Source organism: Callorhinus ursinus, unplaced genomic scaffold, assembly GCF_003265705.2.
Source record: "Callorhinus ursinus isolate GAN/ISIS: 27379988/994484 unplaced genomic scaffold, GSC_fseal_2.0 scaffold2, whole genome shotgun sequence".
In the NCBI taxonomy this organism is placed as follows: domain Eukaryota; kingdom Metazoa; phylum Chordata; class Mammalia; order Carnivora; family Otariidae; genus Callorhinus; species Callorhinus ursinus.
The window spans coordinates 88,399,533-88,422,644 of record NW_027397064.1 but is presented as its reverse complement, the minus strand read 5'-3'; the positions used below and the strand labels follow the sequence as shown (position 1 = coordinate 88,422,644).

General features: G+C 39.4%; 1 protein-coding gene across 2 annotated transcripts in view; it reads left to right on the top strand.

Annotated features, from left to right (window-relative positions):
* Positions 1-9,422: 9,422 nt before the first annotated feature.
* Positions 9,423-23,112, top strand: part of SPOPL (speckle type BTB/POZ protein like) — a 61,732-nt gene continuing 48,042 nt past the window's right edge. The window contains exon 1 of one of the 2 annotated variants that reach the window (XM_073884467.1): positions 9,423-9,633. The gene's annotated coding sequence lies outside the window, so the exon portion shown is untranslated. The remainder of the gene's footprint in view (positions 9,634-23,112) is intronic. The other variant, XM_025856634.2, reaches the window with a different exon arrangement.

Here is a 23,112-nt window from a genome sequence, read left to right as displayed (position 1 = left end):
AATCATAGATGAGGAAAGGAATCTAATTGCCCTGAAGTAGTAAGTACCCTTTTTACCAGTCTTAGAGAGGTTGTGTGTCCACAAAGCTTAGCAATACACTCATGTCAAGGATAGCATATCTCTCTGTCTTCTCAGAAAAAGTAGCCCTAATACTACAACCTGCTTCTCCTGTTTTACAATCTGCTTTGGTCATTATTTCCTTAAGCTAGGAAGAAAGCTAACCAACACAGTTAGAGACGAGAAATTGCTCTTAGAAACCTGTTGACAATATAAGCTAAAAAAGAGATGTTTGGAAAGCTAGAATCAGTAATTTTAAAATAATAATTTCTATATTTTAAATAGCTATGGTTTGCTTTCCAATGGTAATTTAATGATAACTAAGAGTATCATATTAGGAATTATAATAATATGAAGGGTTCTACTGATTATGGCCTAGCCATGATGCTCATAAAATTCTAACTCCTCCTGCTACTAAAGGTAGTCTACACAAGTACAGGCCCAGAATATGAGTCATATTATGACTGAAATATATGTTCCTACTAATATTCAATGATGCCTAAAAGGACATCAAAAGATATCAACATATGACAGTCAGATATAAAGTATTAGTGTGTTTTTTAATACCAAATATAAATAACAAAAGAAATTAATTTTATGAAGAAAGCCCATCTTGGTTAGGTAGTCTAACCACAATACTAAGCAGGAAGATTAGTCCCTCCGACATAAATACTTAGACATATCACTGCTGTTACAGTAACTACTGACTTTCACTGCAAGGTTTATTGATCTCTTAAGACAAGTTGTTTCATGGCTGCATTTTTAAAAGTCCTTCCTCATAGTCTTCTTTGGAAAGCCAAACTCCTTTATTTATTGTTAAAACTTAAATTAATAAGAGGCGACATTTTTCCAAGTAGGTTTGGTTCGGTCAGTGCTTTTGCTCCTCTCTTTCTCCCAGGGGACATCTGGCAATGTTTACAAAAGTTCTGGTTGTCAAAACTGAAGGGGAGGGTGCTACTGGCATCTAGCAGACAGATGCAAAGATTCCACTAAACCTTTTACAAGGTACAGAACAGCCCCCTACAACAAAGAATAATCTAGTCCCAAATGTCAACGGAACTAAGATTAAGAAGTCATATGTTAGATGTGATGCTACTAAACTTCACTATAAATTCCAATTGGGAAATACCTGTGCTGCAACTTTTAAAATTACACTTGTTTTAAGAAACAATAACTAGTCTTATTTACAGTTTTTAAATAACCTCTTGCATTTGCTTAGCATTTTATCATTTACAAAATTCCTTCATACGTTTTACTCTCATTTGTTCATCTCTCTGGTGAAGTCATCTTTTCCCTTTTACTACCAAGGGTCCTGTTGTACAAGAAGAGGCTTGGGGGGGGGGCGCCTGGGTGGCTCAGTTGTTAAGCATCTGCCTTTGGCTCAGGTCATGATCCCAGGGTCCTGGGATGGTCATGATCCCAGGGTGCTGGGATCGAACCCTGCTTTGGGCTCCCTGTTCAGCGGGGACTCTGCTTCTCCCTCTCCCACTCCCCCTGCTTGTGTTCCCTCTCTTGCTGTCTCTCCCTCTATCAAATAAATAAATAAAATCTTTAAAAAAAAAAAAAGAGGCTTAGGAATTCAAGCAAGGTCACAGAGATTCAAATTCTGGATGAAAAATCTAGTGCCCTTTTTTGTCACCCTACAGTTATGACACTCTTGTTAAGAACATGATACAAAAAGGAATTTAAAACTTTTAAAAAAAGCAAATAAATCATTGTGCATCCATGGTGATATGACTCCAAAAGACAGATGTCATATGTTCTAAGGATGGAAAGTGGCAGAGAACAGGGAACGGGGTAGGTATTTTGGGAGGTGGGAAGCAAGTATGGGAGATGAGAAGCAGAAATAACAAAGACATTAGTCAAGCCATGTGGATAAGCACAGACAGATCCCTAAGTCTAAAATGACTACTTCTATGAAAATCATTCTTTCCCCTATAAATAGGATAAGATTCTTATGAAAACATAAAATGGACAAAGGTGCTGAATCCAACCATAAAAAGAGAAACCACATTCATTACTTCAAACAGAGAATTTGATACAAGGAATCTATTATACAGGTGATGGAAAAACTGAGAAGAATCCAGGGATTAGCAACCACAGGAAGCCATAATACTTTTAAACAGGCAGGAGAGAGGAAACAGTATTGCCAGGGCTCAGGGCTGATTCTGTGGTAGGTTTGTCCAGCAGGAGATGGAACCTGGGAGGATAAACAGTTGTTGCTGGGAATAATGCCTAAGGCAGAAAAAGAGGGGAAGAAATACACTGGTTTCTCCCTTCCTCCCACCCTCCAGGCTCTTGACAGTGCTTCCTATTGGCCTAACCCAGCAGGAGGCTAGCTGACACAGGGCATGGGAAACAGCTGGGAGCTGGCTGAGATTTGAAGCAGAAAAGAGCCAAGGGATGAATCTAAAGGAGCCAAGTTCAGAGCCATCACATTGTCCTGTGGGCATTTTGCCAATGCAAGGACACCACAAATTAGGTGGTATCGAGGTATCAAATGAAGATTCCAGTACTAAATCATATTTTCCTTCAAGGGAAGAAAAACAGATCTTAAGTCTATCCTGGACCCAACAAATAAGTAAACTAAAAATCAAACTCAGAAAAGGAATTTGACAGATGAAGCACAAAAACATTTTTCATAAGTATCTAGACCTAAGTAATGATAACTGAGAGAAATAAAAATATAGAAAGAAACAGCTCTAACAGATGTTCAGAAATGAAACTTGGATTTTGTCACACCTATTTTGCACACAGTAGGCTCCACATTCAAAATAGAAACAATTTCTGAGCTCTTGACAACATGAAAATGAAAATATTCACCACCTTTCCTCTTAAATTTGTAGACTATAGCAGAACATAATTTTTAAAAGGCTACCTAATGTTCTTTCTGGTGAAAAAAATACTGAGAAAGTAGACTAAAGAAGCAATAATGTATTACTGTAGGCTCTCCCTTTTAACTGGTTCACTGTGTGTACTGAATAAGCATAATTCAATTTTAAGAAGTATATTGAAATTGTAGAAACACTACTATAAAACCAGCAATCATGGAAAGTAAAAGCCAAACTTCTAAGTAATGGTTAATATTTAGAAGAGATATTATCTAGGGTAATTGCTGGGACATTTGATTTCTTGTATATACTCTCAATCTGCAATAGTGAATGATCATTAAAACCTCCAGAAAAGTCTAGCAGTGATGCTGTTGGTAACTGAGGCATAAAAGTCACGCTTTAGGGAAGGAGTATGATACCTAAAGCAGATACATGTGAACAGGCACAGAAGCAAAAAAAATGTAAAGTATGATTTCTGGTAGCTATCCTGCCTCAGACACAAGTGGTCCTTCCCGGTCAGTCCCAGCAGACAAGGTAAGACTGAAGCATCCAAAATGCAGCACTGGACCTGTCTCTGAGTGGAAGAGCCACCAGAGAGCTGGGTGCAGCTGCAGGCTTATGAGAGTCCAGTGTGCAGAGAATATCATCATAGCTACAGGGTCAAGCAAACAAATGCCATAATCCAAAGCTGCAGTCTCCTAGGGGGAGGAGGCTTTAAGATCGTAATGGTGGGCCCCCAGTGGTAGGAGCACTGTGAAAGCAAATCCAGGGTCTTGTCATGCTGTGAAATCCCAGCAGGCCAGCTGGCATTTGGAATAAAGGGAATGTCTGTGTGAGCAGTGTGAATAAAAGGTGAGTGACCTAGGCAGGGGATCTAATAGAGAAGCCCAGTTATTAAAAACTGGAAAAGAAAAAGATTTAAGTGATGATAGGAGGTAGAGGGGAGGGCTTGAACCTGAATCCAGTGTGGAAGTGCTTACATCCTTCGCTCCCAGAGCCATTTTTTAAATCCTTTTAAGGTTCAGGTTCTAAAGGCACAGCCCCTAGAGCGGGTATGCTTTTCCAGGTTTACCAAATTGAGAGCTGGAAAAGAAAATGTCTTGGCTCTAAAATATACAGAAAACTGCAAAGTGAAATTAATATATATTTTAAGAGAAAAGTATATGAATCTCTTTCATTTTGCATAACTGAACATTGCATTGTATTTTTGATGTGGGATATGACTGTATTTTTGTGTTTGACAGGATGTGGGATAAGGCCTCTAAAAGAATATCCAGGTATTATGCAGCCCTTTAGTTCGCCCTTCTTTAGCCTGGCATAGTTTAGGCAGGAAAGGTCAAGAGTGTGTCAGAACTTTGGCAAGGATGGGCAGGCAAGAAAAGGCAGAGAAACCCAAATCACCAAGACCAGAAATGTGGGGGTGGGGAGAAGAGGGAGGCTTGGGGGAAGGGTGTCTGAGATAGATGCAGAGGTTGGGCTTGACCAGGAGCTGGGAGGTACAGCGCAATGTCCCTGGAGATGGCACGGTCTGGTTTCTAATTTTGAAAGTGGCCATACCAGGGTTTCCAAACTGGCAGGCAGGCTGGCAGCAAAGGGCTCTGAATAGTAGAGAGAACCATCTGGAAGCAGGTAGCCACTCAGTGTTATGGAGGGGTATGATGCAGAATTGGCAACAGCTAGAGAGCAGGGCCTAGTTTCTAAAGGGGGTAAGAGGCAGAAGGGAAGTAAGGACTGAGCCAGAGAACTCGTCCTTCTAAAGGAGCAGATCAGTGAAAATCAGTGAGTCAAGGAACACTGGGGTGCAGAGGTTCCAAGGCTCCCAGGTTCACTTAGTGTGACTGGCTACTGGGCAATCCCAGGAACACTGACAGAGCTCAACCAATGGGACCTCCAGGACTTCTAGATTGGGAGTCTGGAGCAGGGCCCAATTCTATATGCCTCCCCCTTGAAAGGAGGGGTACCTTTGTCTAAGTGAAACAGGGGGTCATCTGAGATTACTCTGGAAGCAGGGCCCCTTAATGTGTCCAGAGAAAACGGCCATGGAGCTATTGTTTCTTGAATCAGGGTCAGAGGGGAGTGAAGTGAAGTGATCTCAATTTCCAGGGAGAAAACTAGAGTGACAGGGAGCCACCCAGCAGGCTTTGCTGGGGCAGATATTTAAATAAACTCCTCTAGCCAGAAATTGCCCTGAAAGGCAGAAGGGTGTGTCTCTCTGGGAGAGGACCAAAGACCCTGACCCGGAGACATTGTGATGACTGAGCAGAGAGAAATGAGGAGGAGACTGAGCAGCTGTACCTCTACAACCATTTGAGGCTGCTGCAGAGGCTGGTGACCTTTGGCTGGAGAGCACAGTGGAGAGCTCTAGGCTTCCCCTGGGACTATCTCCAAGGTCCAGAATCAACCACAACTTCTCAGGTTACCTGAGAGCAGGGCAGGGCCAGGGCACCAGCAAAGGAGAAAGAGCTTTGCTAGCCAACCTGAAGAAGAAAGAGGTCATCAGGGACTACTAGATCATGGCAGCAGCAACCACTTGGATACTGGCACACTGAAAGATTTCCAACAACTGTAAGTGACCTTGATGAGAGTGAGTTCTCGGCATGTCTGGAGGGATGCTGTAGGGCCTTTGGATAATCTTGTCAAAGGGATCATTTTTGTTGTTTTTGTCCTATTACATTGTAAACAGAGAACTTGTAGATAGGGTAACCGAGATTTTTTCCAAGACAATTTATTGCCTAGGTAGAGGTATTGCCCTTTCTCATTCACTGGGTATTAATGATCCAGAATCTAGGGATAACTAATATTTTAAGAGCCTCAAAAATGTTTCATAACTGATTAAAATGTGTATTTAATTGAATGGCTATAAAATGTAATAGTAAGCCAACTAGTGAATTGCAACTCAACCCTTACTCTTCACATGGTGATAGAAGAAAAATAACAAAAATCATCTTTCTTATAGTAGACCCCACAGATTATCCAAAGGACCAAAGCATTAAATATACAAATGCATATTTAATTTGAAACGAGTATCCTGAAATATTTAACATAATGTGGCTGGGGACATGAAAATAAAGGTGCCAAAGAAGGACTTAAAGGACACAAAAACGATCCTGTTCTCAAGATTCTGGGTGGGCCCTATCTCAGTTTTCTGGGAATGACTTTGAGTAAAAAGTACATCAAACTTGCTGGCTCTTTCTTGCTATATGCATCACTACACAAGGACTGTAGGTATTTAATTCTAGAATTCTAAAGTTTTTGGATCCTTAATGAGTATCATATAATGCAAAAGTACTACAAAACTAGGAATTCACATGCAAGGTGAAAAGCTAGAGACAGAGGAAGAAATGGAGCTATGGGAAGAGAAAATGAAATTACGCGTAAATAACTCACAAGTTATTAAAGAGCTTTAGTGTTTTCTTCCAAATAAAAGACCTAAAATTTATAACAGTGAAAAAATAATTAGCAACCAAGTTGTTCTTTTCTTTCCACATAAATTCCAAAAACTAAACGTTATGTTAAATGTCTGGTCACAAGTGTTAGTTTATGGAAGTAAGGCCTGAGTTTGGTTCCCTTGAAGAAAATTTAGAGAGGGGGATAATGGTTAGAAAAATATGGGGAAGCCAGCTTACGAGGAGAGAAGAGCTTGGTGGACATTGAGAAGGGTGGGGTATGAGCAAAATGTCCAGGGAAGCAGAGTACCTTGCTTGGGATTCATGAAGTGTTATATGTTTACTAAAAAGCATAGTACCACTTTCTTGACTCTAAACAGAATAATGATTTGTGAATTATTTGCTACTGCATGCTTTAGTTGTTGTTTTTTTAAAGATTTTATTTACTTATTTGTCAGAGAGAGAGGGAACACAAGCAGGGGGAGCGGCAGGCAGAGGGAGAAGCAGGCCCCCTGCTAAGCAGGGAGCCCGATACGGGGCTCAATCCCAGGACCCTGGGATCATGACCTGATCCAAAGACACTTAACCAACTGAGCTGCTCAGGCGTCCCTGCCTTAGTTTTTTGATAGCTAGAACTGGAAAATGATAATACAAAACAGGGTGGTGGTGTGGAAGGCAGTGGTCAGTCTATTGTGTGTACCTAGTCATGAAATGGGAGCATCTGTGATGTTAATTTAGAAAAGAGAAATAAAATGCTGCAGTCACTAAAATATCACAGTGGGACGCTTGCTTGGCTCTTGAGATGAGCGTCATAGAGTTAGATCAAGATCCAAAGTCTAGTCCTCATCTGTGCTCATGACACTCAGAGAATGGCTCTTCTGATCTTTACTGCTAACCTATTAATTACAATAAAGAGAACTTCCAAGTCATCCATTGAGGAGTGTAAATGGTTTTCTACAGAAAACTGGCATTGGACAGAAAAATGAGTATCAAAAGTTTCTTGGTGTCTAAGGAGTCGCAACTTGAGCAATGCAAACCTGATAAATGACTGGTGGAAGCACACTGTGCACAATACCAGTGATAAAGCTGTTACTTATTTATATATTTATAAAAATCACTTATGGCAGTAATAAACTATAGCCTATAATAGTTTAGTTTTCCAATAGATATCCAGTAAGTTCGAAATCAAATCAACAAAGGTAGTTCTTTAGGGTATTGGTATTATAACACCAAGCTTTAATCCAAGCTTATTGACCACTGTCATCTTTTACTTTGCCAAACCATCACAGTCTTACTAGCATTAGTTATAAGCCATATTTACTCTTACTCTTTGCTATTACTTTACCAGTGGATAAAGTCACCAAGGAAAAGAATGGTATGTCCTAACAGTGCAGAGATCAAGCCTAGGAAAGGGACTCTAGGAGAATACCCTGAGGAGCTATTTGACATTCTTGTGGTGGAACCACCCCCAACTAGAACCCAGGCAAGTGTCAAAGGTCACCCAAGTACCACTCATTCCTTAATTCCCAATTGAAAATCTACTTCAAGCATTCATTATAATGATTGCTTGAGCGTATTACCTGAATCAGTGCCTAACAATGACTGATCAGTGGAAAAGAGGGTGTGATATAATTTAAGGGGCCAAAAGAGCTAAAAGGCCTGGGCAGAAATTATACACAATTTTCACTGTTTCCGTCACCTATCATAAAGTTAACACAGATCTACAATGAGTACAGCAAATAGTTTTAATTGTTCTTTATGTTTGGAGAACACAAAATTTTGCATTAATATTTGCTCTCCCCCCCAGTCCCTAGCACACTAATGCTCACTTCCACTTTTGCTTTTTAACCCTTGGTTAAGGCAGTTTTCAACTTTATGGTTATGCTGATCTTACCTTTTTTCCTGATACTCTTTGGCGCTGGTTGTATCCCTCTCATGTTTTGTGTGTTAAATACGTGAATAACACAAAGTAGTATTAATTTGAAGTGAGGGAGATCTGCTTTCCCGATATTCAAACTCCATTCACCCTTGAATAAGTTATTTATTATTTCTGATCCTCAGTTGCTTTATCTGTAAGATGGTAATCATTTCTACCACGAAACTGTAAAGTTGCTGAGAGGATTTAAAAAGATCATGCAAGTCTGTGCTTACAGGGCTCAACACATAGTAAAATAATGTTTTTCTTCCACCTCTCCTTTTCTTGGGGAAGCAGGTAAACAGTTGACTGATGCGCAGTTTAAAAAAATGAAAGGAACTGGGGGAGGGTCTTTAAATGATATTCGTGTCTGTACTGTCCCTCAAAACTCTTTAAATATTCTTGCCAGCTAGAGCAAGTTTTCTCTCACGAGTGCTGAAAAATGTTCTGTTCGTTGTCACCTTTCTTTAAACTCCAAGAGGAAGTCTCATGTCTTCAAACCTTTGCTTAGAGCATTATTTACCGACGTTTAGTCGTGGGATGCCACCTGTTCTTCCGTGCTTTGCAAGCAACCTCAGCCGCCTTTAGGCGGACCCCTTCCTTCTTAGGCCTGAGACTTCCATTTGAGGCTCTTCTCCGACCGAAAACCGTTCCACTGTGGCACTTCATTTGCCTACCGAGTTGTCTTTATTTCTCACCTGGAGACTGTATATTGCTGTGTTTGTTTTAGCACTTCACAGAGTGACGAGCTCGAAACAGGGGCTCGGTAAAAGTTGCACCTTGGCTTTCTAGTCTGGTACAGCCCCAAGGAAATCATATCGAAAACCGGCTGCCGCCTCTCGCACCCTACGTCTATCGATTTAAGAGGCGTTATCAGCGGGCGTTTTAGGCAAAGAAAGTTTTATGCTGGGTAGAAGGGAGGTCCCTCAAGACGAGGGAACTCCTCGTCCTCTCCCCAGGCGCGAGCGCTGCAGACGCGCACGGCCGGGAGCCCAGTGCCTGGCACAAGCGGCGGTGGCGGCTTCCAAAACCCGGCGGCGGATCCGGGCCGGCCCGGAAGTGCCCGGCGCGGGAGGGAGGGAGGAAGAACCTTGCGAGCCCACGCCGCCGCCGCGCGCACGCGCCTTCGCTGGCTGGGGCTGGGGCTGGAGTCGCAACTCGGAAGCCGGAGCCCGGACGGGCCCGGGGCCGGGAGGGGGGGGCGGCGCGGGGGCGGGAGCAGCGGAGGCGGCCGCCCCTGGCGCGGGTTTGTTTATCCCGGGGAAGAAGTTTAGGAGCGTGAGATAGGAAGGAGGGCGGGCTGGGAAGAAGGGATGCGGCTCGGTGGAGGCGGCCGCCACAGGGACTCGCCGCCATCACCTCCGCCGCCGCGGCCGCCGCAGCCGCCGCCTCAGCGGGAGAGGAGCCGCTGCCGGGACTGCCCGCCGCCGCCCCGCACGTCCGGGTAGGTGCCCCTCCCCCTCCGAGGTCCCTGCCGCACCTTGGTCGCTTGCTTCTCCAACCCCCAGCCCTTCCAACTCGCCTGCGCTGGAGCGGGGCGGCCTCCTCCTCACACGCTGCGCCCCCATTCCTCCTGGCTCGGGACCCCTGCTCCTTCGGCGTGCCTTCCTTTTCTCAGGGTTGCTTTCCGCCCCCGCCTCTCAGCCCCACCCTCCGCCCCCTCCCCTCCTCCCCCCCTCCCCCCTCCTCTCCCCTCCCCCCCTCCTCCCGGCCCGTCTTCCCCTCGCCAGTCTTGGCTTGTCCCTGGTGATGCCCCCCCTTATCGATTTTTTAGCCTCAGCCTACCAGGATCCCCCACACTTTCCTCCACAAGCCTCGCCCCTTTTCCTTCTCCCGTCTCCCTCCTTTATACCTGGTCTGTTTCCTTCCCCCCCGGAGTACTGCTCAAAGAGGGAAGCCCCTTCTTCCCCCCGCCCCCCAGCGTCCCCATCCATATCTCTCATCCCAGACATATGTATGTGTGAAGTTATCCCTATAAGCCCATTTTAGGGTGAATTCTCTGCTCTCCAGCCAGACCACCCAGTGTTTACTGCGGTCTTCATGCCCTCAACCTACCTCCCTACCTTCAAGCACGTATTGCCCTCTCACAAATTCTTTGTCACGTTCACCAGGTAACATCAAACTGGCTCTGCGGTTCAGGGTCCAAATGTTCACTTTCCCCTTTGACTCGCTTGTGCTATCGTTTCTCCTAACTCCTCTTCCTCTCGAGTCTATGTGTACTAAATAAAGGGGAGAGGATGGTCGAGTTTTCTTCCTCAGAGCAGGAGATCCAGCAGAAATAAGATTTACCTTTTGCTTATCCTAACTTCTGGCCTCTTTCTCGGTGAATTGTGTCATTCAACCATACTTTTGAGGCTTTTGATGCTTTGTCTATACTTGAATAATCCTGGGCCTAGATTGTTCCATTAATACTTGTCTTCCCAGTTTTTCCTTGCAGCTGAATCCACTGTTTCTTAGGAAATTTAAGTAATAAAAGGTTTATACGTTGGAAAATTACATCTCTGCTGCCGTAATGGGAAAGCTGGAATATTTCAGATTATCATCCTGTTATTCTTGGGAGAAATGGTGCCTAGTGGTTAAGAGCCAGATGTAGCTGAACTGCCAGCATCTAAACCCCTGCTTTGCCATCTACCCAGCTCTGGCCTTGGGCAAGTTATTTAATCTCTGCCTCAGTATTCTTACAACTCTAAAATGGGGATAGTGGTATTCTTGATAAGATGGTGGTGATAATTGCATAACTTATTGCAGGTAAAATACATCAGTTCTTGGCACCTGGTAAGCGTTCAGTAAATGTTCTTTATCATCATCATCTTAGCTTGACTTCTTTTGGCTATTGGTGGGTTGATTTTGAGGAAGGAAGGTGGGAATAGAAGGCTGCCTTTTGCTCTTTTTCATTTAACATCTTTTTTGATGTAGTTATTATTCATATTTTGTTACTGTATAAATTAATTCCTTCTGGTGTGAAAAGTACAGAGTTTTAGCTCCCTCTTTAAGGGTAAGTTTCTAGGCTACATGCAGGTCAGTCCCAGCTTCGGTGTCTTTAAAATGTTGTATTTGTTTTGAGAATAGATGAAATTGAAATATGTAGCAAATTTATCATAGTGGAAAATGAGGGTTTTACTGATAAGAATTTTAGTACACTGCAAATTAAATACTGAAAACTGATTGTTCACACCTATCAGTCCTTTATGTTGAATTGGTACTCAAGAGCTTGGCTTCATTCAGAAGACTAGTGGCTTTTCTCTCTTAACATGTTTATTAACACGGCCATGCCTTGATGTTTCCCAAATTTTACTCACTCTTTAAAACCCTGACAATTTTTGTCATATTTACTTACCTCCTGTGCATTATTACTTGATACTTTTTTTATAACAACTCAGTTAAAATCCAAATAGGTACTGTTTAGTATTGTTATAAATAGTAACATATGTACTGTCAAAATAAAGATGTTTGCCCATTTATAGCTTTAAAGGAAAAACAAAAACAAAAAAATCATATTTTATGTCACCAGTGGAATGTACTCCAAATTTTGAGTGACAGTGACTTTGTCCATGCTGTTCTCTGGCCTGAAATAACCTCTGCTCTTTTCCCCACATATCCAGATTCTACCTGTCTTTCACATAGTTTCTGCCAGCACTGTTTTTTTTGTCTCTTGGTTTTCCTGCTGTCTGTATTCTGCATTTTTGGCTTTGAATACCATAAGCCCTGGTTCAAGAAAAATGACTACCCCAGAATAAGACTTTGGAAGTTTATAGGAACTTGGAAGGGCTGGAATGAAATGGACACTTAGCATTTACTCTGTGCTAAGCACTCTTGCTTGGTTTTGTACATATTTGTTCTTTCTAGAAATATTTAATGAGCACTTACTTCATGCCAGGCATTGAGGATACACAAGAGCAGCCCTTCTGAACCAAGAGTTGTAGTGACTCTCAAGCCTTAATGCTCTAAGGCATCCAAGGTATGTAATGAATTAACTCCTCTCCTCCTCCTGAAATGGTACTGGCTATGTACCTTGAGAGAGAGAACTGAGGAAATAATCACCTAACTCAGTTTCTCTAGGACTTAATTCGCATAGAACCCTGGCTGAGAAATGTTCCATCAGAGAAGAATAGTATGGACTCTGCTTTTTTGTAATTTATTTTAATGTGGCACTGACAGACAATAAGCAAGTAGGCAGATAAAATTACTTTATAAGAGGGTACTGGTAATATTAAAGATAATGATAACCACTAACACTTATAAAACACTGTGCCAGGCACTTTTTCAAATAATTTAATATCTTGTTTAATCCTCATAACAATCCCTTGAAGAAGGCTCTATTACATCTCTGTTTCACAGATAAGGAAACTAAGAAATTATTTAACTTCCTACAAAACCACACAGCTTTGTAAGCAGTGGAACCAGACGATATTGTTGTAGTCTGTTACCTTTGGTTGCTTCTCAAATTTTCCAATTCCTTGTTGGTTACTTTAGACAAAGTTCTTCTTCACTTTTCTGGGGAAGGAAAAAAAAAATAATTTTGACAGTGAGGTTTCCCTGTCTTTTTAGGTTGTTGAGGGAAGTAAAGGAGATGTAACTTTTGTAAAGCATGGGGTATGCAGACTTATCCCAAATCTTATACGTGACTAGATATTGAAGACATTTACATTTTTGTGGTCCTGCTAACCATTATGTTTCCTGACATAGATTTATTGACTTACTAAAAGTTTATTGAACAACTGATATGTGCCAGGCACTGTGCTAGGCTCTAGTGATGTATGTTAATGTAAGGAATTACTTGTATTCATGGAGGCAAAAGCTATTGGAATAAAGAAACTAAACAGCTAATTACAAAAATAATTATAATTATGATTGCTGCCACAAAGGAAAATTATGTTAAGCAGTGAAAGTCCACTAAACTAACAGGGAATGCTTCTCTAAAGAAATGACTTTTAGGCTAAATCTGAAGGATTAACTGAAGTTACCCAAGTGATGTTGGCAGTTTCAGCTTTCTAGAACTGGAAAGTCCTATAGAGGCTGGACCTTAGCACATGAAGCTGGTTGGTGCAAAATGAGACCAGAGCAGATCACAATGGTCAATCATTGCTAAGCATTTTGTACTTAAATCCTGGGGTGGGAAGCCACTGGATAATGTTAAAAAGCTGAATAAGTTACTTAAATTTTTACTTTAAAAATATCACTTGACTGCTCTGCAGAGGACACACTGGAAAAAGGCAAGTGTAAATGCAGGGAGACCAGTTAGGCCAGTGCTTCTCAGACTTATCTGTGGAGAAGGACCTGTTTTGGTTTGTTTCGTTTGGTTTGGTTTCTAATCTCTACTGGTACTTTAGTGACACAATAAAATGGATGTTGTGGCAGTTGTCAAATTGCTATAACAATTTCTGAATACTTCTTTCGGTTTCTGTATTTACCTTGTCTCAGACCAGTAACAGTAGTGCGTGGATGACTGTTGGTCTACAGACCACACTTTTGAGTAGAATTGAGTTCAGCTATTATAGTAGTTTAGGGAAGAGATGATGGAATCTTGGTCCAGGATGGCAGCAATAGAAAGTAGCTGGATTGGGGGGAAGTTAAATTGATAGGATTTTGTCATGAGTTAGAGTAGAGGGTCTAGAGAGAGGAGAAGGCAGGTTCCCAGGACTGGTGGTTCCTGTGCCTAACATGGAGAATACTGGGGAGAGGGGCAGTTTCTTGTTTATTAGTTTCTGGGAAGTGAAGAGACTATTGATCATAATTCAGGTGAGAATCCTCAGTATATGACTTACAATGAAATCTTAGTGTGAGAGGTGGCGGATGTGATCGCCCAGAGAGAGAGGGTAAAGGGATATAATAATTCCCTATGAATTTTCAACATTTAAACATTGGGAAAAATAAATGTAGCAAAGGAGACTGAGAAGGTGTAGCCAGAGTTGGGAAGAAATTTTCCTTGACATCACTGAAGCCAAGGCAATAGCCTATATGAAAAAGGAGTGGGTAATCAGCTATGTCAACTGTGTTGAATGAAGCTGAGAACTCAATTAAGTTGGCAACTGAAAAGTACTCTTTGGCTTGAGCAACATGAAGGAAATTTTATTATATATTTATTTTTTATATATATATTTTATTATATTATTTACTTATGGGGGGAGGAGCAGAGGGAGACAGAGAGAGAGAATCTTAAGCAGACTCCATGCCTAGCATGGAGCCAGATGCCATTTCAGGACCCTGAGATCATGACCTGAGCTGAAATCAACAGTCGGACACTTAACCTACTGAGCTACCCACAACACGAAAATTTTGTATTTCTCAGTAGTCTATCCATAAACTAGTTGATGAATTTTGTTTTAACCTGCCAAAGCAACAATTCTAAATTTAGGATAAAATTACCATATCTATAGCATGAGCCATCTTCCTTCCTCACTTTAAACCCATGTTTCTATTTATCACCATCTAGATGTGCTATAAGCATCTCACATTCTTTTTACAACTGATTCATCAGAACATATTCAAACAATGTTTTTTAAGTACTATTTCTCAGATATTGATTACTAAACTTATAGAAATGTGATTAGACTTCAGAGACTAGGGGCATCAGACAATTAAATATTGTTAGCGTGATTAGTGCTGTCATTGCAGCTTATTCAGGTTGCCTTGGAAGCACAGAGAAGAGGCATCAGGGAAAACTTCCTAAGGAAAATGACACTTGAGCAGTGTCTGGAAGACAAGTGGAGAGGGCAGTCTGGTGCAGTGGTGGAGGAGTTTAAAGAAATAATAAAGAAAGGATACTAAAGAAATGATACAAAATACAGGTATTTTGAAAGCATGCAAAGGCAAGGAATTACGACACTAGCATGTGCATCGTAGATTGGAGAAGTTGGTTGTGTCATTCAAAAGTTTTTCTCTTGAACTTGTGTACCTCTTTCTGTTTTGCCATTTTGAGTAATACCACTACCCACGTAAAGGCACCAAACTTGGAGACATCTGCCAAATATTTTCAAAAGTTAAAGATTATCTCTGTTGTAGCATTGATTGTTCAAGGTGATATTTTCTTTTTTATTGGTTAGCTTTATATTTTGTATATTACACCCATACTTATAGAATAATTAAGTAATTGATAGCATAACTTAAATATATCGGTTATGCTTTGGTGATTTTTTTTTAAGGATATTATTTATTTGCCAGAGAGAGAGGGCGAGCACAAGCAGGGGGAGTGGCAGGCAGAGTGAGAAGCAGGCTTCCCGCCGAGCAAGGAGCCCAATGTGGGACTCGTTCCCAGGACCCTGGGATCATGACCTGAGCCAAAGGCAGATGCTTAACCGACTGAGCCACCCAGGCGTCCTTGCTTTGGTGATTTTTTTCATGGGAGAAATTTAATACATTTAACTTTTTCTCAAACTTGGAGAGTTGAAAATGAAGGCCTTGGTAAGGATTGCTAAGAGTTTACTACTAAACCTCAGATATATGGTTAATGATGGTGCTTTTGGATTCTGTAGAATAAGAATAGGCCCCTGATACCATAAACACTATTTTAGTTGTCTAAATGTCCCTAGATTTACCCTCTTGCACCATAGTAGAGCACAGTTCATCTGCAGGGATTACTCTCTGAAGAATACTCTAGTTGGCAAAACCTTATTGGCAAGATCAAAGGCTCATAGAAAATAGTGTGTTAAACGGGAAAATGAAGTTAAATGGATTTTAAAATATCTGCTTTAAAATAAAAGGGGAATGGGCTTTATCAAAATTTGCTTCTGAATTCAGTGAGTTACTGTAGAAACGTTGTTATTCTGATCTGTTAAGGTGGTCTTCCTTAAATTTTATTCTAGAAAATTGTAACTCTTAATTTTTCTTTTATATCTTTTGCTCTTGCCTTCTCCCTGGTTTTTAGTTCCTTAAATTGTGCTGAATTCTTGTGTAACAACTGTATATTTTTCATATGCTGCTATGGTTCTTAGAGGCATACTTTTTCAGGCCTTTTATTTATATATATATGTAGAGCTCTGATGTTTTTCAGACTTTCCTACATATTCTAAAGGAGGACAGAATAAATATTAGCATTATATTTTGAACTGTGCTCTGTAACTACTGTATGTGAAACAAAACTTTACATAGGTAAAAGATAGCAGATTAAAAAAATTTACAGATACAAAATTGTGTTACCTCAAACCACGATTGGGATAGGTGGTTTATACACTGAGAGCAAACGTATGATGGAAAATTCATCTGTGCAATAGGAACATGCTTAGAAAATACTCCTTTAAAGTTGTTGTATTTGCTTTCATTCTTTATTGGATACGGGAATAAATAATTAGGAATGACAGTTTAAAAAGAGGTGCTCTAAGTAATGCAAGATCTCAAAGGTTGTAGTATGACTGAAAAGTAGTGTGATGCTTTTAAAGTACTACTTGAGATCTGTTAGCAAAGAAGAAACCATTGTTTCCTGTCTGGATATGGTTTTTTTGAAGCAAATTTAAGTTTTTTAGTTGTGTATAAATGCATTTGTACTTCTCCCACCACCCCTTTCCCCCAAGGTAATTTAAGTGACTTTAAGGTAAAGAGTGCAGTTGATCCAAGGTGGGTTTTTTTTTCAGTTGTACTTTGGATACAATTTTTGGTGTTTTAGTGGGAAATTCCCCTGAAAGGTAAATAGTTTTTATCCTGGAAGTCAAAATCAAACACACAAAAACCATTGAATATAAATTCATTCTGAAATTGTCAAGGCAGATGTCAACACAAGATGCTACCAGATACTTAAATTAATTGACTTTGATTTAATTAATATCTTTGGTGGCAATTCTTAGGACCAGCTTAAACCTGTTTCAGTTATTCAGCATGGCAGTTGAGCTTCAAGTTTAGTATATCCAGTTTTGTTAGAGCTCAAGTGGGCACACACTAAGCAGATTGGTCATTTCTGATTGCATTCAAAGTGTACTTATTTATTTATTTATTTATTTATTTATTTATTTTTAAGAGAGAGCAGAGTGAGGGAGAGGGAAAGGAAGAGAGAGAGTCTTAAGCAGGCTCCACGCCCAGGGGGAGCTTGTCACAGGGCTCGATCTCATGACCCTGAGATCATGACCTGAGCCAAAATCGAGTCAGACACTTAACCTGCTGAGCCACCCAGATGCCCCTAAAGTGTATTTTTTAAAACTTGAAGATATTTTTTTTTATGTGAGCATTTTATGAGTGTCATTTGAGAAATGGCTTGAAGTAAGTGGTTTTTGGGAGTATCCTGATTTATGCTTTATTCTTGATGATTTTTATTTTCTCAGGTGTCTTATTTTCACAGTTGTTTTGTCTGTCTGCTCCACCCCCCCCTTAGCAAGTCCCTTATCAATGAAAATTTCATCATCAAGTTGTATAATGAAATTAGTATTTCTTCCTTGCAAAGTATATAACCAAGTTTATTTGAACATGGGTCTGAGAAACTGACAATAGTGTAAAGGTATTTTCATAGGATTTTCTCATAGATCATTATGGTTAAAAAGGAAGAACTGCCGTTTTTAAAGCACTTGTACCGGACACTATGTCAAGTATGTTAGATATTTTACCCCATTAGGTATAGATAATACCATAATTTTTTGAGATGTACTTGCCTTGAGTTACCAGATGCACCATTATTTATGTACCCCAAAGAGAGAAAATACTATGAATTACAATTGTAAAATGCCATCAATTTTAGAAATGTTGAAATATGGGAGAAAATGAGTATCTTAGGATTAATGAAATGTGGCATTAATAGCTGCCTTGTTTTATGCTTATCACCCAAATTCCTCAAAATAACTAACTTCCCAACATGAAGTGAAAATTTATCCTGCTTTACCTTAGAGCTTCCTGAATTCTAAAATTGTGCTTTACTTCATAACTTCTAAGCAGCATAGCACAGAGTTTAAGAGCATGTAACCAGACTCCTATTTAACAGCTTTGTGAATTTAAGCAGTCACTTAGTATCTCTGTCTCAATATTCTCATCTGTAAAATGGAAAAGGTAACAGTATTTACCTTGAAAGAGTTTGTTATATAAGAATGAAATGAGTTATATTTACATTTAGGATAGTGCTTTATACATAATTAAATGCTTTGTGTAAATGTTGGTTAATTCTTATAAGAACAATATTGCTATTTCTGATCTAGGATATGTAAGTAAATGATGTGTTTAAAAGAGAGGGACAAGGGGCTTTATCAAATGAGGCATTGGTATTTTGGGCACCCAGTGAAGATTAAAATATTTTGTTGATTTGTCTTTTTTTTCTGTGTCTTTTAAAACTAATGTAAGATAGCAGTCTTGACAGCTTTGATATCTAAGTTGGATTTTTATTTTCGTAAAAATAATACTGCATAAAGGTTCAGCTGAAATCTGCTTTCCTTTCATCTGTGTTATGACATAATTAGTCAGAATATTGACGTGCTATGATGGATGTCTTGAAAATAACCTGTGATATACTTATGATTCCTGTCAACCTCATAAGGAATTCATTCAGAAATATTTTTAAAGAGTTTCAAATTAAAGAACAATGTTTTAATTTTAGTTAAAGCATCCTACTTCTACACTGTGAAGTATATGGAGGAAAGGTAATGGGGCAGTTTTTGTTTATTTATGGTTTTATATGTTCATGATTTTGTTGGTTCATTTGAGATTTAAAATCTTGTCATATACTTCAATAATAAAAATAGGTTACGACCTTCCTTTGAACTTCTTGATATTTTTCCTCATTCTTACTTTTGCTTTGTTCTTACTTTTTCTGTTTTGAGCTTACAATCATTCATTTATTTCATAAGTGGTTATTGACCAACTGTTAAATATCAGGTTCTGTGTTTAGACTGATGAATTGGAAATAGCCCTTGACCTGGAAGCCTCATTATTTGCGATATATTAATACTGTCTAGTCTTTGAGTGCTTAGGCACAGTGCTGCAAATTATATATGCTGTCTGTGTTTTAATCCTCATAACTACGCTGCTAGGGTAGGTTATTACTTTTCAAACCTGAATGGTCAAGGTAGTGGTGGAGGGGGAGAGCTTTAGTGTTAAAATTTTTTTCAAAAATTTTAGTATTGGCGCCTGCATGGCTCCATCATTGTCTGCCTTTGGCTCAGGTCATGATCCCAGGGTCCCGGGATCAAGCCCCACATTGGGCTCCCTGCTTGGCGGGGAGCCTGCTTCTCCCTCTCCCACTCCCTTTGCTTGTGTTCCTGCTCTCACTATCTCTTTCTCTGTCAAATAAATAAATCTTTAAAAAAAATTTTTTAGTGTTTTCTCCTAAAAATGATTTGACTCTTGCATTCTATAATTTTAATAGACTTTTTTGTTTTAATATAAAAATGGTTTTAAATTAGCATGAGGGAAGATTCAAAAAAGTGTTCTGTCCCAATTTTAGACTAGAAGGAACATGGCACTGGGAACAGGATTTTATTACATCTAGGCATCAAGCTACTCATTTATTTATTAAATATTTATTTGGGGTTTTTTTAAGGTAAATTTTTTATTGAAGTTTAATATACATTTGAAGACTTGCATACTGCATCATACAGCATGTATACCTTTGTGTCTGGCTTCTTACCCAAAAGATTCATTTATTTCTATTTTTATTATTTATTTATTTGTTTATTTTTGAGAGAGAAAAAGTGTGCGTGTGTGTGCAGGGGGTGGTGGGGACAGGGAGAGGGAGAGAGAATCTCAAGCAGGCTTCACGCCCAGTGCGAAGCCCAGTGCAGGACTCAGTCCCACTGCCCTGAGATCATTACTTGAGCCGAAATCAAGAATCAGACGCTTAACGAACTGAGTCCCCCAGGTGCCCCCCAAAACACTTATTTTTATATGATCCATTCATGTAGTGTGTAGCAGTAGCTTATTTATTCTCATTGTTCTGTAGTAGTCTGTTTCACTGTATAACTGTATATATATCATAAGGTATCCACTCTACTGTTAATGAACATCTAGGTTTCCAGTTTTGAGCTGCAGTGAATAGTGCTCCTATAGAATATTCTTCTTGTATGTGTTGTATACATTTCTGTAGTGTATGTTCCTTGTAGTGCAACCATTGGGTCATGGTATGTGCTTGTATTCAGTTTTAGTATGTATTACCCAGTGTTTTCCAAAGTGGTTGTATCAGTTTATACTTTCATCAGTAGTGAATGAGAGTTCCATTTGTCCCACATACTCTGCAACATTTGCTTGATATTGTCTCATTTATTTAGCCATTCTGGTGTATGTAAAGTGGCATTGCACTGTGGATAGGCTAGGTTTTCAAAATAAACATGATTCCCTTCCCCACTCATACCCACATAACCTTCCACATGCACACCAAGGAAAAGTGGAATAGAGACATGTTTATTTTCACAAAACCCATCAGATGATTCTGGCTGCCTTGTCAGTTGATAAGATGCAGAATATAAAACAAATTTAAGTATAATTTATGGAAAATGAGAATGTCATGAAAATGATAGCTCCACTGTATAGTTCACTGACTTTCTGACAGATGGCGCATTTCTGCCTAACTATTGCTAAACGTAGGGAAGGTTTTAAGATTTTGCAAGCTGGTAAAAGTTTTGTAGGCTAGTTTATTGAGTGAGTCTACAACATTGGCTCAAAGCTCTCATTGCACAGTGCTGGAATGCACTTGCTCTTACTTGACTGTCTACCCAGATTGTAAGTTGTGGAGGGTTTTTTGTTTTTTGTGTTTGTTTGTTTGTTTTGAGGCTCTGCTACCTCTTAAATAAGGGAAACATTGTCTACACAGCAGGGCTTCCTCAGTTTTCAGATCTTGAAAGTTGAGAAAATTTTACCATATGCCCACAGCATGCTGTGTGCTGTTTTATATTTAATTTCTTGTTATATATAGAGTTTTTTCTTGTGTCAACAGAAGGCAGTGTTGCTAATATATTTTTCATTATCAAATTGTGTAGTGAAAACCAAGGATGCAAAAAGTATTTCTCCCTGTGTATCCTTTTCAGTATGAGAATTGTGGTTATTCCTCATTCCTCAATGAATCTAGATCCTTAGAATATATGTAGGGAAGTGCCATTCCTGTGCCTTTTATTCTTAATTAGTTGTTGACTTCTTCTATTAAAACACACATATGAACTCATAACTGCAGATAAGATAGTTTTACCTTTATAACATTTTCATATGCCTTTTTATAGCTAATATTTTTACATCTGACTTCATTTCTTACTGCTGCAAAATACTGTTCCTGGGTAGAGCACCCGTTTGATAAATACTTGTGCTCTACATATTTGTAGGTAGTTACTGATTATTGCTAGTCATAAGAATCATGGAATTATTCGCTCATCAGAAGGGCTGAGATGGCATTCATGCCTTAAAGTGTTCCCATAAGGTATAAAAACGATTCAGTTTATTTTGCAAAGCATTTCCTTATGAGAGAGGTAAGGCTGGTAGGTGGATGGCAATAACCTTTTATTAAGTCCAGTTCGACCATGTGCTACATCATTTCAGAAAAGACTGGCTTAAAATTTAGGATCTCCTAACACATTGTTCTTCATGGATCATTTTGCTTTATTTCTTTCTCTTTCCCTTTTGATTTCTTTTTCTTTCTTTTCTTTTTTTTTTTCCTGTAAACTAAGCAGCTATGTGAACTGTTTTTCTTCGAGAAAATATTTTTAAGGAAAATAAACTCATTTTAATGGTGATGTACATGCAGGGTGTAATGATTAGACATATGGATCCCTACTACCCTTTATCCTAAAGCATACTATTTTACCAATTTTTCCCGTAGATTTTAATAACTGAAAGGCCCAATAAGTGTAGTTTCTCTTATCTTTTTCAAGGATGATGGTTTATCCTGCTTTTACTTAAGATAATACTAATTTATGCCATGTCATTTGTATCCTTGTCTTATTCAGCATTTGTAGAATATAATTTTTAGTGAAATACTATTTATTAATAGTTCAATTAAAATAAGTCTGGGTGGCTTTGGTAGATTTTTACTTCCGGTCTAGTGTAGTGGTATGTGAGATACATGTATAATAATGAGTTCTGTCTTCAACAGGTGGTAAAATCTGAAAGGAATCTACTAAGTACACCTCTCTTTTTCTAACTCTTCTCAGATACAGTGTAACCAACACCTTCCTTTAAGTTCAGGATGGGGATTTCCATGATTAGAAGTGGGCTGGGATGCAAATGACTAGGAGCAACAAACTCCTTTTGGTCTCAGGTGATGGTAAGAGATAGATATGATGCCACTGCCCTTATTGACTACTTTATGTACTAACCTGTTCCATGTCGGGTGCTACAGTTTGCAAGATGGAAGTCACAAGAATGGCAATAGAGAGTGGGAAATTATAAGCTATGTGAGCCAAAATAGTGACTGAGTCGTCCTCCCATGGCATGTGTGGAGCAGCAGTGTTTAATAAAGCTTTGTGCAATGGTGGCAGTGTTCTATAAGCTCCACTTTCCATGTGGTAGCCACTAGCTACTTGTGTCCATTGGGCACTTAAAATGAGTCTAGTACAACTGAAGAGCTGAATTTCTAATATAATGTAATTTGTTTCATTATTTGATAAGATTTATTTTGCAACAAACCCTTCTGACAACAAATAGTTAAAAATAGAAATAGGTACTTAATGAAAGCATCCACTTAAGAAACTACTCTTCTGCTTATAAAGATTTTTTACATGCTCAGAAACCTAAATAAAGGAGCAGACTGTGCGTGGTTAGATTGACATGGAGTAGAGGGTTTACAGAATGGTGGTAGTAAAAGAGTAGGGTGTGAAATATGAAGCATGCTTGCTAGAGAGTGTTTGAAATGAGGCATTGTGGGTTTTGAGTTTGACAAAAAAAGGAAGTGAGGCCAAAATGGGCATAATGACTTAAGAATGGAGAGGGCTCAATGAAGTGTTGAGAATAAGTATTGGGGGATTAAATTGGTGACAGATGGGAATAAGTTGTTATAAAAAATGATATACTGAGGTTTAATTTTCATAGTTGGCTT